The sequence below is a fragment of the Lissotriton helveticus genome, chromosome 6 (genome assembly GCF_964261635.1).
Source record: "Lissotriton helveticus chromosome 6, aLisHel1.1, whole genome shotgun sequence".
Lineage (NCBI taxonomy): Eukaryota > Metazoa > Chordata > Amphibia > Caudata > Salamandridae > Lissotriton > Lissotriton helveticus.
In genome coordinates this window covers 317,047,191-317,060,633 of record NC_136067.1, presented here as the reverse complement: position 1 = coordinate 317,060,633, position 13,443 = coordinate 317,047,191, and the positions used below count along the sequence as shown (strand labels likewise).

At 46.9% G+C, this 13,443-nt stretch overlaps 1 protein-coding gene across 2 annotated transcripts in view; it reads right to left on the bottom strand.

Moving 5' to 3' along the window:
- RAD51AP2 (RAD51 associated protein 2) overlaps positions 1-13,115 on the bottom strand; it is a 244,138-nt gene extending 231,023 nt beyond the window's left edge. For both annotated transcript variants that reach the window (XM_078647762.1, XM_078647761.1), the window contains exon 1: positions 12,967-13,115. The gene's annotated coding sequence lies outside the window, so the exon portion shown is untranslated. The remainder of the gene's footprint in view (positions 1-12,966) is intronic.
- Between the last annotated feature and the right edge of the window lie 328 nt (positions 13,116-13,443).

Sequence of the window (13,443 nt, the reverse complement as noted above, 5' to 3'; positions counted from 1 at the left end):
ACCTACACCTCACAAGCCCAGATCCGGTTAGAATTTGGACTGACCTGCCAAACGCTTGCAAGAAGAGGGGCATATTTAAAGTGCTGGCATAAAATCAAGAATTCACCAGAAAACACATTGAACCATCAGCTCTGGCAAGACTTGAGCAGTTTCTCCAAGTCGCCGGCGAAAGCACACTTAGAGGAGTCCTTGACTGTCACAGGTCTGAAAGAATTATGGGATACTCCACTACCGCATGCGCAATTCAAGCATGTAGTAAACAAGAGCATAAAAAGACACTCGCATGTGGAAGATAAAGCCATCTTTTCCCACAGGTGTCACGCCTAGATGACTCTGTGCACATATAAATCACCGGGACTACAAGCTTATTTTGGTCTGGGGTACGGCAGGAAAACTAAAGAAGCCTTTTTAAAACATAGGCTAGGAATCCTACCAGCCATATCACATCTACAACCATGGCTGAGAAGGAACTGTGGGATAAAATGTAGGCTGTGCGATGCAGGAAACGAAAGCTTTGAACATCTGCTATGCACCTGCCCGGGGCTGAAAGAGGAAAGAGCAGCCCTGCTAAAAACTGATTTTAATGAACAAAGAATTCGCACATGCAGACAAGCAGTTCTCGCTTGCTTTGATGCTGGTCTTCCGCCACTAAATGGGAAGTTGGTGAAATTCCTGAAACTAGTGGAGCTGAAACTAATAAGCCATGAATTCGCCCCCGAACAGATCTAAGGAACCATGGCCAAGATAAGATGCAATGAACAATGTTCACCTCCCATATTACACTGTTTTTTAGCACTACTACTTTTACAACTAAAGTTTTCTGTTTTTAAACTCTTCTTTTAATTTTTACCTGAGGACACGTGCTTTCAATGTATATTTTTTTGTAATGGTTTTAATTAACCTAAAACAATAAAAGTTTACTTACTTACTTACACTCTCTATCTGATCTCTGAGAAGGGAATATGGGGATGGATTTATGATACTTGAGGACCAGTGTAGAATTTTGGAAAGGCTTTTTGTTGTCATTAGCTGGGAGGGTGGTGCTATTAAAAATGGTGGTGCTACCGCGCCTGTTGAATTTTTTGTGCGGTACTGCCCTTGTAGATGCTGATAAAATGGTTTACCGATCTGAATTCCCGTGTGACAAATGTTCTCTGGGGTACTGGCTGCAGACCTATAGCCCTGAAAACAATGCAGCGCCCAACAGGAGAAGGGGGCCTTGCAGTCCCTGACTTTAAAAGATTTTATTTAGAAGGGCAAATGCAATGGTTCACCTGGAAAGGTGCGGATCGACAGATGCACGAGACTAGACCATGCACACCGGACCTTGATGCCCTGCTGAGAATCCTATTGAAAGTGAGCGAAATACTGCCTGATGGTACTGGTGAGGTACTGGTAGTGAGACGTTACTGGAGATGTCTCCAAAAACCAGGAAGTTGGGTCCCCTACTCACCTGATCTCCCAATGACAATGCCACAAATACTGCCACACATAGGACAATGGGAGGGCCTCAAGGACAGGGAACAAGCTGGGGCAACCTGACTGGGGCAACCTGACTGGGGCATGTCTTTGTAGGGACGGCGAACTCCTCCAGATTGAAGATTTTAGAGAGAGCCTAGAACTTTCCCATGGCCATTTCTTAATGCATAGGGGACTGGTGACGGCGGTTCATGAGCATTGGGGAGCAGGGACATCAAAGCTTCTTCACCACGACACTTGCAGATACATTTGCATACAGGAGGCAGAATGAATGTGGTCACATGCCTCTATAAATAACAGGGGGGATGCCCAGCAACCGCTGTCTGTGCTGATGGACCATTGGGCAGTGGACTTGGACACGCCCATCGAAGACAAAAATGGGGAGGCTGTGTAAACTGGGAATCCCAGAGACTCGAGAAATGCCCGATTTAGGATCATTCATTTTTTTATTCTGCACCCCGGGGTGCATTAACAAATAGTTTCACAGGGAGGACAAAGGATGCCCATGATGCGATGAAATAGGGGCAGAGTTGTTTCCCATGCTCTGGACATGCCCGATATTACATGACTACTGGGAAGATGTTGCAAACAGAATTGGGGTGATCATAGAGTGGCCAGGTTCCTGTTCCCCTACATGCTGCCTCCTGGGCCTGTTCCCCCACACCTCCAAAACATGGGTCACTGGTAGGTTCCAGGACATGGTCTTTATCCTGGCTAAACAAGAAATATTGAGGCAGTGGAAGGCGCCCAAAGGGCCTCGAATATCAATACGGAAAAAGAAACTAGAAAGATGGGTGCATGTAGTTGAGGGTCCTACTTAGGAATTCTTGACAGGGATTGGGCCAGTGGAGAGGGCCAGGACCTGGGAGGCATTAAAAGTAGAGAAGTTTTGATTGAATGTTATGAACGTTTGGTACCAAATGAGCAGTTCCTTATGGCTATTTCATACTATGATGAAATGAATATTTGGTACATGTCTTACAGCGCATGACTTTTAACTGCAATAATGGCAATAAAATATGTTTTTTTAAGTGCACATAGAGGGGGATCAAATGATTATCTGGTAAGACAGCAGAAAATTCCCCAAAAATGTACAGTAGCCACACAAAACATTGTGGTTAGCACAGGGTTAAATACTGCCTTAACTTGGAAGTACTACCCTTCTCCATCTTATATTGTATGGATGCTCTCCAGGATAGCCACAGGTACCATAATGGAATGGAAAGAACGCTACTTCTCTGATGGCACTTCAATGTCTTTTGTAGAGATTAAGGGTCATCGTAGCTTACATGTTTTTCTTGTATATCTGCAGCCCTTAGGTGATATTATGTTCCTCTGATGATGAAGACAGTGAGATGCCTGAAGTGCGGGAAGAGGAAGATGGAGACTGATGAGCGGATGTATGACAATGCATCGCAAACTAAAACAACGCATGCCTTTGCATCGCAGTTTTTAGTTCAGATGTACCGTCACACGGCAAGTTTGTACAACGCAAACCATTACTTTGCATTTCCTTTGAAATGCATAAAAAAAGCCTTTACAACACACCCAAATCTATGGGGTCCCTTCTTGTCATTTTCTCCCTCCTGCTTAAACTCCCCAGGGTCACTGCCCTCTGGGGGTGCTGATTGGGAACCCTCGCTCTCGGAGACCTCACTGATTTCGGGGCCCTCCTTCCCAGAATCCTCCCCCATCCGTTTTTTGGATGTCGAACAGGCCAACAAGGCCTCCTGCAGTACGGCTTTCTGGGCAGACCTCTTCACTTGACACCCAAGATCCTGACAGAACCTCTTTAGGGCCTTCACAGTATATTTACGCAACCTCTTTACATTAAATGCACTTCCTATCACAATAACTGCTGGATCACTGAGGAGAGATGTGACTGACACGTTAGGGGTGTCACCAAAAGTTTAGAAGAGCAGAAAACACAATTCAAAAATGACACTTTTAAGGAGAAAAAATAATCAGGAGAAATTATCCCCAAACATGTGATTATCTAAATTCAGAGCTTGTAGTGCAAACAGTTGTCGCTGTGGTACTGTGCAAACGCAAGTCCTATCCTCACCGCTGACAACCAAAGTTAGAAATGGGATTTCTGGTTGGCCAGGTCCTGCGCCTAAGCCATGTAGAAACCACCATTCTAGTCAGAGCAAGGGAGTTACCCGCTGAACATATCCCCTGCTCACCTCCTTGGTGGCTTGGCACGATCAGTCAGGCTTATCCCAGAGGCAATGTGCAAAGAGTTTGTGCAACACACACACACATAGCAACGACACAGTAGGCACACCTCAAAAGAAACTCCACACAAGGTTATATAGAAAATAGCCTTTGTATTATACAAAACACATTAGAATCATGATCACACATATACACTGTGCCAACTGGCACCAGGTAGTAAGTTTTAGGGGATTATATACATGACAGGGCAAATCGGGCCACTGTCAGAACCATCAGAAAGCATAAGTAATAAAACACAACCAGTAACTACTGGCTGAATACTGTACTCAGCATCAGCAACATAAACGCATTATGTCTGCATCACATTAGGCATCATCCTAAGCATGAACATCATAGCATGACATTTGGCACAACCACATTATGCACTAGCATTAGGCTTCCCCTTAGGCATAAACACAGTATACATCACTTTAGGGCCTTGCGCCCTACCAGTACATCAGGACACAAAATGACCCCCAGGCCAACTGGCCTTCCTCTGGGGCTCATCTGGGCTGTCCCCAAATGCCATCTGTCCCAAAAGTCAGGGCTCTAAAGGGGGCTAGGGTGCATCTCACCCTTGTTCCTGTTGCCCAAAAAGGAATGCCCCCTCATGTAATGTGTAATGTATGTATACTTGTAAAGCGCACTGTTACCTCGTTACGTGGTGTCCTGGCGCTGTATACCGCTGGGGAACCCGTCCTGGCTTTCCCTGTGAGAGGGCACCCCAAGGTGAAGCCAGGCATCCCCGGCGCTGCTAGGGCCGTCATAGCAACTGTCCGTGCTCCCGCGGTACAGCTGTGTGCAAAATCAGCACCCACGGTGCTTAGGGAACCCCTCCTTCCCGGAGCTCCTCTCTACGGTATTCTAATGCCCCAAATAGGCACAAGAAACGTTGCAGCTGCCCACGATCTTGCGTTGCAGCTGGAGAATTCGGACTCAGCACCACTGTGCCTCTGAACCCCACTCCGGGACTTCTAAACAAAAATGCCCCTTTGTTGCAGCTGCCCGCACTCTTGCAGTGCAGCTGTAGAAATTAGCCTTGGCACCAACCGTGCCTTGTGAGCCCCCTTTACCGGGGCTCTTCCGGTACCTCCTCTCTGCACCACAATGCTACAGGTACAACCCCACTCACCGGGGCTGCTCTCCGTCGACTCCTTGGGTCTCCTCCAACGGGGGAAGCTCGCGGGGTCTCTCCTGGCAGGACACGGCGGCAGTGGGACACGGACAGAAGTCTCCGCCGGGGTCGTCCCCTCCGCCTTTCCTTCTCCTGCGAGCCTGCGAGGCTCCAACTTCAGGTCTGCCAAGACGGGGTCGACTCCCACCCACCATCAGGCATCACTCTGCCTGACTTCCGCCCTGGGCAGATCCAGTCCTTGGCGCCTATTGGGGGGAGCACACAAGACTTCCTCTCTTCTCCGGCTGGCCCGCCCACCTGCAGTCAATCCCTGCCTGACCTTCTGTGGCGGCTGCAACGGTCCGTGGCTCCTCGCCTGAGGCACAGCAATGGAGGGTAGGCTACCGCTTCTCAGTGAGCAATGCGGGCTGAAGATGGCTGAAATGCCAGAAACCGGTCCTCGGAAGCTTGTTTCCGGTCCAGGGAAGACATGGCTTGGCAGTTCAGGCTGGACTGTTCCCATGAGGCACAGGGTCAGACTGATTTGCATATAGCCATGTCTGAACTGGGGTGGCAGAGTGGGCTAAAGAATGGTGATGGATCAAACCCAGATCTTTTGACTGGGTGTGAGTGTTTGATTGGTTCAGATGCTCCGTCCATCACCACCCCCTTTTGTACTGCTTTGGCCGCCATAAGTGTGGCAGGGTATGCTCAGACGTGAGTCCCTTGCTCACTTTGCCACTAGATTCAAGCAAGCCGGGCTGAAGACGGCTGGAATGCCAGAAACCGGTCCTCGGAAGCTTGTTTCCGGTCCAGGGAAGGCATCGCTTGGCAGTTCGGGCTGGACTGTTCCCATAAGGCACAGGGTCAGACTGATTTGCATATAGCCATGTCTGAACTGGGGTGGCAGAGTGGGCTAAAGAACGGTGATGGATCAAACCCAGATCTTTTGACTGGGTGTGAGTGTTTGATTGGTTCAGATGCTCTGTCCAGCACCACCCCCTTTTGTACCGCTGACTTCCGCCCTGGGCAGATCCAGTCCTTGGCGCCTATTGGAGGGAGCACACGAGACTTCCTCTCTTCTCCGGCTGGCCCGCCCACCTGCAGTCATTCCCTGCCTGACCTTCTGCAGTGGCTGCAACGGTCCGTGGCTCCTCGCCTGAGGCACAGCAATGGAGGGTAGGCTACCGCTTCTCAGTGAGCAATGCGGGGTAGGCTCCCGCTCAAAGTGGCACGGAATGCATGGAAGGCTACCGATTCTCCTCCCAGCAGCACGGGGGCATCCCCACACCGGGATTTCCCCAGAAGATTATGTAGCACAGCGCTGCAGGGCTCACACACGCCTCTCATTCTCTGGCAAAGGTTGGTGTCTCCCTCTCTGGGGCTCCAGCAATAAAGAGGTAGCTCTCATGAGGAACTAGTATCCAAGAGTCCAAAGGGCATCACTGTGCCCAGGCAGGCCAACTCACAAGGCCCTCCAGCAGAGGGGCTGTCCCTTGTGGCGGTTCCTCCTGGGACCCAGTAGGCACAAGTAGCACCCAAACAGCACACTTTACATGGGGTCACAGCCCCAATATTTATACAGGGTTTCTCTTTGTACTGCCTTGGCAGAGAGCTTGGGGAACCAGTCTCAACTAGTTCTTGGGGGTACTGGAGCACTCTGTGTACAGTACTCCCCCCTTTGTGAGGTGGGGGCTCGTTCATCAGACACACCACAGGAGGGCGAAGCCAGCATTCACCTAGGCAGGCACAGACCTACTCCTGCCACTACTCCAAATGCAGACCTCCTATTCAGACTACCACTGACTCACCCTGCCCTCCCTGGAGCCACACCTCACCAGCCACTGTCACTCCAGAGCCAGGCATGCAATACACATCAGGCAGGCAGATACATTGCACACAGAAATTCCAATTTCTAAAGGTGGCCTTTCTAAAATTGTGTTAATAAATCTGCGCACACCATTATGCAGCATTTATTATTACTATTCCAAACTTGACCACACTGCTCCTCTTATATCAGACATTACCACTGAAACACTTATCAGGGAATCCCCAATGCATGAGAGGGCAGCCTCACAGCAGTGAGAAAAAAAAAATCCTACCTTTTACATACAATACACTCTGCCCATAGGGCTAGCTAGGGCCGACCTTAGGGTGACTGATATGTAGAAAAAGAGGAGTCACAGACGTGGCACCCACTTTATGTGCCACGTCATAGCGGCAGTAAAATTGTGCACAGGCCCTGCAATGGCAGAGGCCTGAGACAGGTTTGAAAGGCTACCTTGGTGGGTGGCGCAAGCAGTGCTGCAAGCACATCATTAGCATTTTATTTACTGGCCCTGGGTATATGAGATACCACTTTACAAGGGAATGACAGGCAAATTAAATACGTCAAACAGATGTAGACCAATCTTACCATGTTTACCACAGAGAGCACCCGCACTTTACACTGGACAGCAGTGCTAAAGTGCCCGAGTCCTAAAACCACCAACACCAGGTCAGGAAAAAGACTAGGCTGAAGGCAAAAAGTTCAGGGATGACCCTGCAAAAAGGGCCAATTCCAACATGGCGAGAAAAAAGGAGTGATAGGAGCTTTGTTGAAGGGAGGTGAGGTGTCCTAAAAGCAGAGAGGAAAAACTGGATAAAAAGAGCTGATTCTGGATGAGGGAGGGAGAGGGAGGGAAGCCAAGGAAGGAGGACATAAAGGAAGATGGCTAAATTAAGGGAGCTAGTGTGAAGGAGCAGACAATAATGGCTGATGGAGGTGCTGAAGGAAAGAAATAAGAGCTGGAAAGGAGGCAGTTAGGTGCTAAGTGAGAAGGGGGCAAAAAGGCTGGGGTGCCGGAGGAAGTGGGAAGCTATAGTGAAGGGGTAGAGTGCAGCAGGTGCAAGAGGTGACGTGGGACGAACAACAAGATGCTGAGGTCCTAATACTTAACTCAGATAGAGGTCATGCACCCTTTGTTCCCACTCTGCTTGCTTCAGAGTTTAATTGTGGATGCTAATCCTGTTGGGATCTGTTGCCCAGTAGAGGCCTTCATCCCTTAAATTTTTTGACTGACCACTGGTCACAGATAGTGCCAGGGCTGTGAATACCACAGGCGTTTTAGAGAGAAGAGGAGACATGGGCCAGTATTCTTGCTTGCCTTAGGACTGGTGTGTTTTGTATTTCATGTATACAGGCCAATATTCTCAAATTCAATTAAATTTGTTATCTGGGTTTTATGTCGCGCCAAATCACCGTCGGGTCTCAAGGCGCTTCTAACAGATACAGCAACAAAAGATAGGATAAACAAGAATGCAGATTTCCGGCCTAACTTACAGAGATGTAAAGGCGTCTCTGAATAGGATTGTCTTCAAAGATTTCCTAAAGAGAAGAAGATTAGGTTCTTTACGAAGGGCCTCGGGTAGCTTATTCCAACATGTAGGGGCTTGGACTGAAAAAGATCTCCCACCTTTGGTCGCCATTTTAAAGCGCGGGCATGCCAGCAATTGGGAGTTAGAAGATCTTAAAGCTCGCTTGGGCTTGTAAACTTCAAGCCTCTCTTTTATATAGGCAGGCGCTTGCCCATAAATTGCCTTATGGGCAATGCACAGGCTTTTAAATTCCACCCTTTGCTTTATAGGGAGCCAATGTAGCCTATGCAATAGAGGGGAAGCATGGGTCTGTCTGCATGATCTGAAGATTAACCGTGCTGCATCGTTCAGGGTAACCTGTAGGCGGTTAATTAAATTTTTTGGTAGACCTAGATATAATGCGTTCCCATAGTCGATCCTGGAGACTATTGTTGCCGAGACAATGGTTCGGAGCATGTTTGTAGAAAGCAAAGGGGCTAGCTTTCGCAACTGCCTAATCAAGTTGGTGCAAGATCCAACAACAGCGGATACTTGGCTGGTCATTGAGAGTTCTTGGTCGATCTTGATACCAAGGCTCTTTACGCTGGGGCATGGCTTTGGGGTCGGTCCAAGTTCTTGGGGCCAGAACAGGTCATTCCAGGGTGAGGAGATAGTCGAAACTACCAGAACCTCCGTTTAATCTGGATTAATTTTTAGCAGATTCGTCATCATCCAGCTCACTGTAAACCGCAGTATGTTTTGGGCCATGGACTGAGCCGATGTTGTATTATCGACACTCAGCAAAAGCTGAGTGTCGTCGGCATAGTTAAAGACTTTACAGCCCATGTTCACCAAGGAGTCTCTCAGTGGCTGCAAATATAAGTTAAACAGGAGTGGCGAGAGTGCGGACCCTTGCGGGACTCCACACTCCAGGACACCCACATCAGATACACGATCTGCCAGTTGAATCCTCTGCGTCTTCCCTAGCAGGAAAGACGTTAGCCATTGGAGAGCCTGATCTTTTATCCCGGATATAGCCAATCAGTCCAGGAGCAATGCATGGCTGACAGTATCAAACGCCGCTGAAAGATCTAAAAGTATCAGGGCGCTTGGTTTTTTACTGTCAGCCATGCATCTAAGCTCATCCAGCACCGAAAGCATCACTAATTCGGTGCTATGATTGGCACGAAACCCCGCTTGCCGCTCCTGGAGTAGATGACATGATTCCAGGAAGGGTGACAAAGATCTTAATACATGCTGTTCTAAAATTTTAGACAGAAAAGGCAGCTGGGATATTGGCCTGTAGTTTTTCAAACTAGTTGGATCGGCCCCTGGTTTTTTTATCAAGGGTACACGTGCCTCTTTAAAGCTAGCTGGTAGTAATCCTGTGGCTAATGAATTGTTTAGGAGGTCTAGAATCTGATCCTCCAAAATAGGGAGTGCCAGCCGAAAGATTCCGGGAGGGCAGGGGTCTGCAGGGGAGCCTGACTTAGTTGAAGTGACAAGCTGTCTGAGCGTTGTAGAATCTATACTAGGGAATCTAGAAATAGTGGAAGTCGAAGGAATTTGGGGGGCCAATAAAATGGTAGGCATATTTGGGATTTGGGATAAATTTAGGGCCCGATTCATAAAGGTCAATTTACACTTAGTAAAGTCAGACTTTTGGTCTAACTTTACCTTTGTGAATATCAAAAAGTAGTGGAGTTAGACTTTTGATCTAAGTTTACTTTTCTCAATACCGAAAAGTAATAAACTTTAACTAAAGATTGTGAATCTGGCCCTTAGAGTGTAATAAAACTCTTAAGCACATACATAAAAAACAGTTGTAAAACCCTACAATCACCCTTACCTGACTCTTGAGATCACAAGAGTTCTTTGAGATTCCTCCCCCAACTTCAAAGCACAACGCTACTATGTCAGATAAACAATTCTGTCCAGTTAATGAGACATTGTTTTTGGACAGTTAATTTACATCCTATTTAAATGTTGTGTGTTCAGGGCCGGACTGGGAACCAAAACCGGCCCTGGCAAAGTGCTCGACCGGCCCCCTCACCCCCCAGGGGGGGATGGGGGTGCGACCGCGCTCTTTGCCATGGCCGGTTTTCGGCCGATTTTGTTACAGGGCCGTTTTTGCAGCAACGCTGCAAAAACGGCCCTGTAACAAAAATGGCCCCCAGGGGCCCATAACCGGCCCCCACCCTTGCGGCGCACCGGGGGATTGCCCGGTGCCCGCAACGGCCAGTCCGGGCCTGTGTGTGTTAGAAGAAACTGATATCCAACAGCTTTCAATTTCACATTCTTAGTAAGCAGGATAGTCAGACAGTTTTCTTAACAAAATACTCTAACTTTGCGGTCAAACAAAGAAAAGTAAACACCAACCTCTAGAATAAAATAAGCTGCAAGTTGTAATAAGACATAAGCTGACATCTGACCTCTTTCTCTGAAGTGGAGTATATGCAACAAGATAAAAATAAGATTTAAAGACATCTTTATTGATCATTTACTTTCTGAATGACCAGAATACCTGTTCTTTGTCAACTTGCCAGAATGGGCCAGGAAGCCCTAAAAATAGCTCGGCCTGATAAAATGTAAATCACAGTGAGTGGTGAGTAGATTTCTTGAGGCCTCCTATATGAGAAGAAAACATATATGCCTACATGTCCAATATACTTTAAAATGCAATTTAGCTTGTCATTTCCTAACTACTGGGTTTAGGAAAGAAATCATAATCATACAAAGCTGTGCCCATTTTTAGTACTTATAAAGTGTTAAAATGCATTTTCGTAAAACATTCTGTGAACGAGAAGCTTTAACCTACAGTTCAAAATATCTTTGAGCTATATCCAAATCTAACCAATCTACCCCGCATCCGTCGAGCAGCCGCAGGCGGCAGATCATTCTCTCACCTCGCCGCAAAGACCTGGAACAACCTCCCTATCCGCCTACGACAGACCCAGGACCTGCAGGAGAATCCTCAAGACCTGGCTGTTCGAGCAGTAGCAGCACCCCCCCAATAGCGCCTTGAGAACCTCACGGTGAGTTGTGCGCTCTACAAACATATTGATTGATTGATTGATAGATTGAAGAGCCTTTGCTTGGACAACTTTACAGATAAGGTTGCCACATTTCCTAGAGAAAAATACTGGTCATTTGTTCAAGTTCTAAGATTCTGCGAAAGCCTGGACCCAATTCTTAAGCAGAACATTATACTGAATTGCTGTATTAATTTGTAATATGGCTTTCTATCTTTGGGAATATTAAGGCAGCTGTAGAACACATTTTAGAGTGTTTTTTTCTTAATCTTACTGTCTAAAGTGTGTACTAATAAGGGGAGAGAATATCATTTGTAGGTGGTTACCCTAATTTTTGTACCTGTGAAACATAAAAATACTGGGCATGCCAGTTAAAAGGTCCAGGTGGGAACCTTGTTTACAGAGGGCAGGGTGGGTTATGCATGCCTTTATCTGTTAGTGGAGAAAAGTAAACTTTTCACATAAAATGTAGCCTAGGACAGGGTTTTTAGTGGACTAAGAGCCAGATGTATCAAAAGGTTTTATCCATGCTGTGTCTATGGGAAAATGTATTTGTACATATGGCCCTAGGTCCCTCTAGGTTTCAGACTAGATAGTAATTAAAAAAGGACATTGAAACAGGCCCTTATTGAGCCCTGTATTCATGTACTTAACTGTAATGACAAAACATTGATCGACTTCTGAACAATGAATGTAGAAAATATTACGGTTATCCATGTAAGCGATTTTGATCTGCTTTATATTTCACTGTTTACTTAATCTTGTATTCCCTAACAGCGTTACCTAATTCCAGATTAATGTGTTTCTGTTTTTTTGTTCATGTAGCATATTACTTTTGCACAGTGCATATTATCAAATGAGATGCATCCAGGAGTTTATAACAGGCCACAATTTAGAGCTCTGAAGAGGCTGAAGGCAGTGCGACTCTCACTGTGCCTGACAGTGGGTCAAAAAGGTCTTTGGAATTCATGGTCATGCAGTCCTTGGCCTCTCTAAAGAGTGTGCAGAGCAACAATCACATATTCCACTTGCCATTGCGATTCTTTGCAAATATGTGTGTAGTAAAAGAAAATGCAGTGCTTACAGGTGAGTGGGTGTGTTGTGTGTTTGGCAAGTGGTGATGTGAAGATGATGCGAAAACGTGCGTACAGAATAGAGTTAAAAGAGTGTTCTGATGAAGAGATGCAGTGTGAGACAAGCAGATGGATGAGATGCGGACAGAGAAAGGGGGTACATGTCTAACATAGAGTAAACATAACTGGAGTGATTGAGACACTCAAGACCAAACAGGCTTCAGCAACGTTATATTCACAATTTCAAAACTTTAACTTTTTCCATATTATTTCCAACAAAATCATTGTTGTTACTCATTTATCTTAAACAGCTTACAACCTGTGATTAAGCCAATAGTCCTGGCTGGTTTGAGGTGTATATCAGTTGTTGTGTGATATAGCTGAATGTAATAACAGAACGCTCACACAGGAGCCAAAATACGGGATGGGTGGCACACTATGAGATGACAGCAATTTCAACCCTTATCTTTGGTAGTAAGCACTATACAAATGCAATGTTAGTTTACATGTTTAAATCTTGGCCTTAACTAAACATGCCACATCCCCTTTTAAAGACCCCCATTTTTTCATCCCACTTGCCTAGGCTCCTCAAAACGTGGAGGAGGCATGTTCGGGAGTTGGCCTGTGACAGGAGAAATGAGAAACAGTATGACCTTTTCTGAGCCTCTGCAGCCCTTGTACCTGTTATTTTTTTTCCAATGTGTGGGCCGCTCACCTTAATGCAAGTCCCGGCACTGGAAGCTTCAAATAGATGAAAATGGTGGAAATGAACCCTCCCTCTCCCGACTGGATTACAGCAGACTTCGGTCCAGCTCACAGAAACTCCGTCACAAACCGCTGCAGCGTTCCCTTACTTCACGGGTTCAGGCGGGAAAATCAGACGTTCTACGTGCGTGCTGGCGGCTGGCGGGTCACGAGAGCGTGCGCACAGATTCGTTCTCCCCCGTGTTCTCAGGTTGCCGCGTGACTCAAAACTCGCCTCACCGAAAGCTGACGGCTGACCAAAAGCGGGAAGAATAAACCCAGCTTTAGCGATGGACCGGTCACCAGCTTAGGCAAAATGGCGTCACCTACTTATTATAGTTCGGTACACGAGCTGTACATGGCTGTAATAGACAAGGTTGTACATGAGGCCGGAGAGATGTTCTATAGGGAGGGTTTTGGGGATGAATTAACGGAACGTTTGCAACAA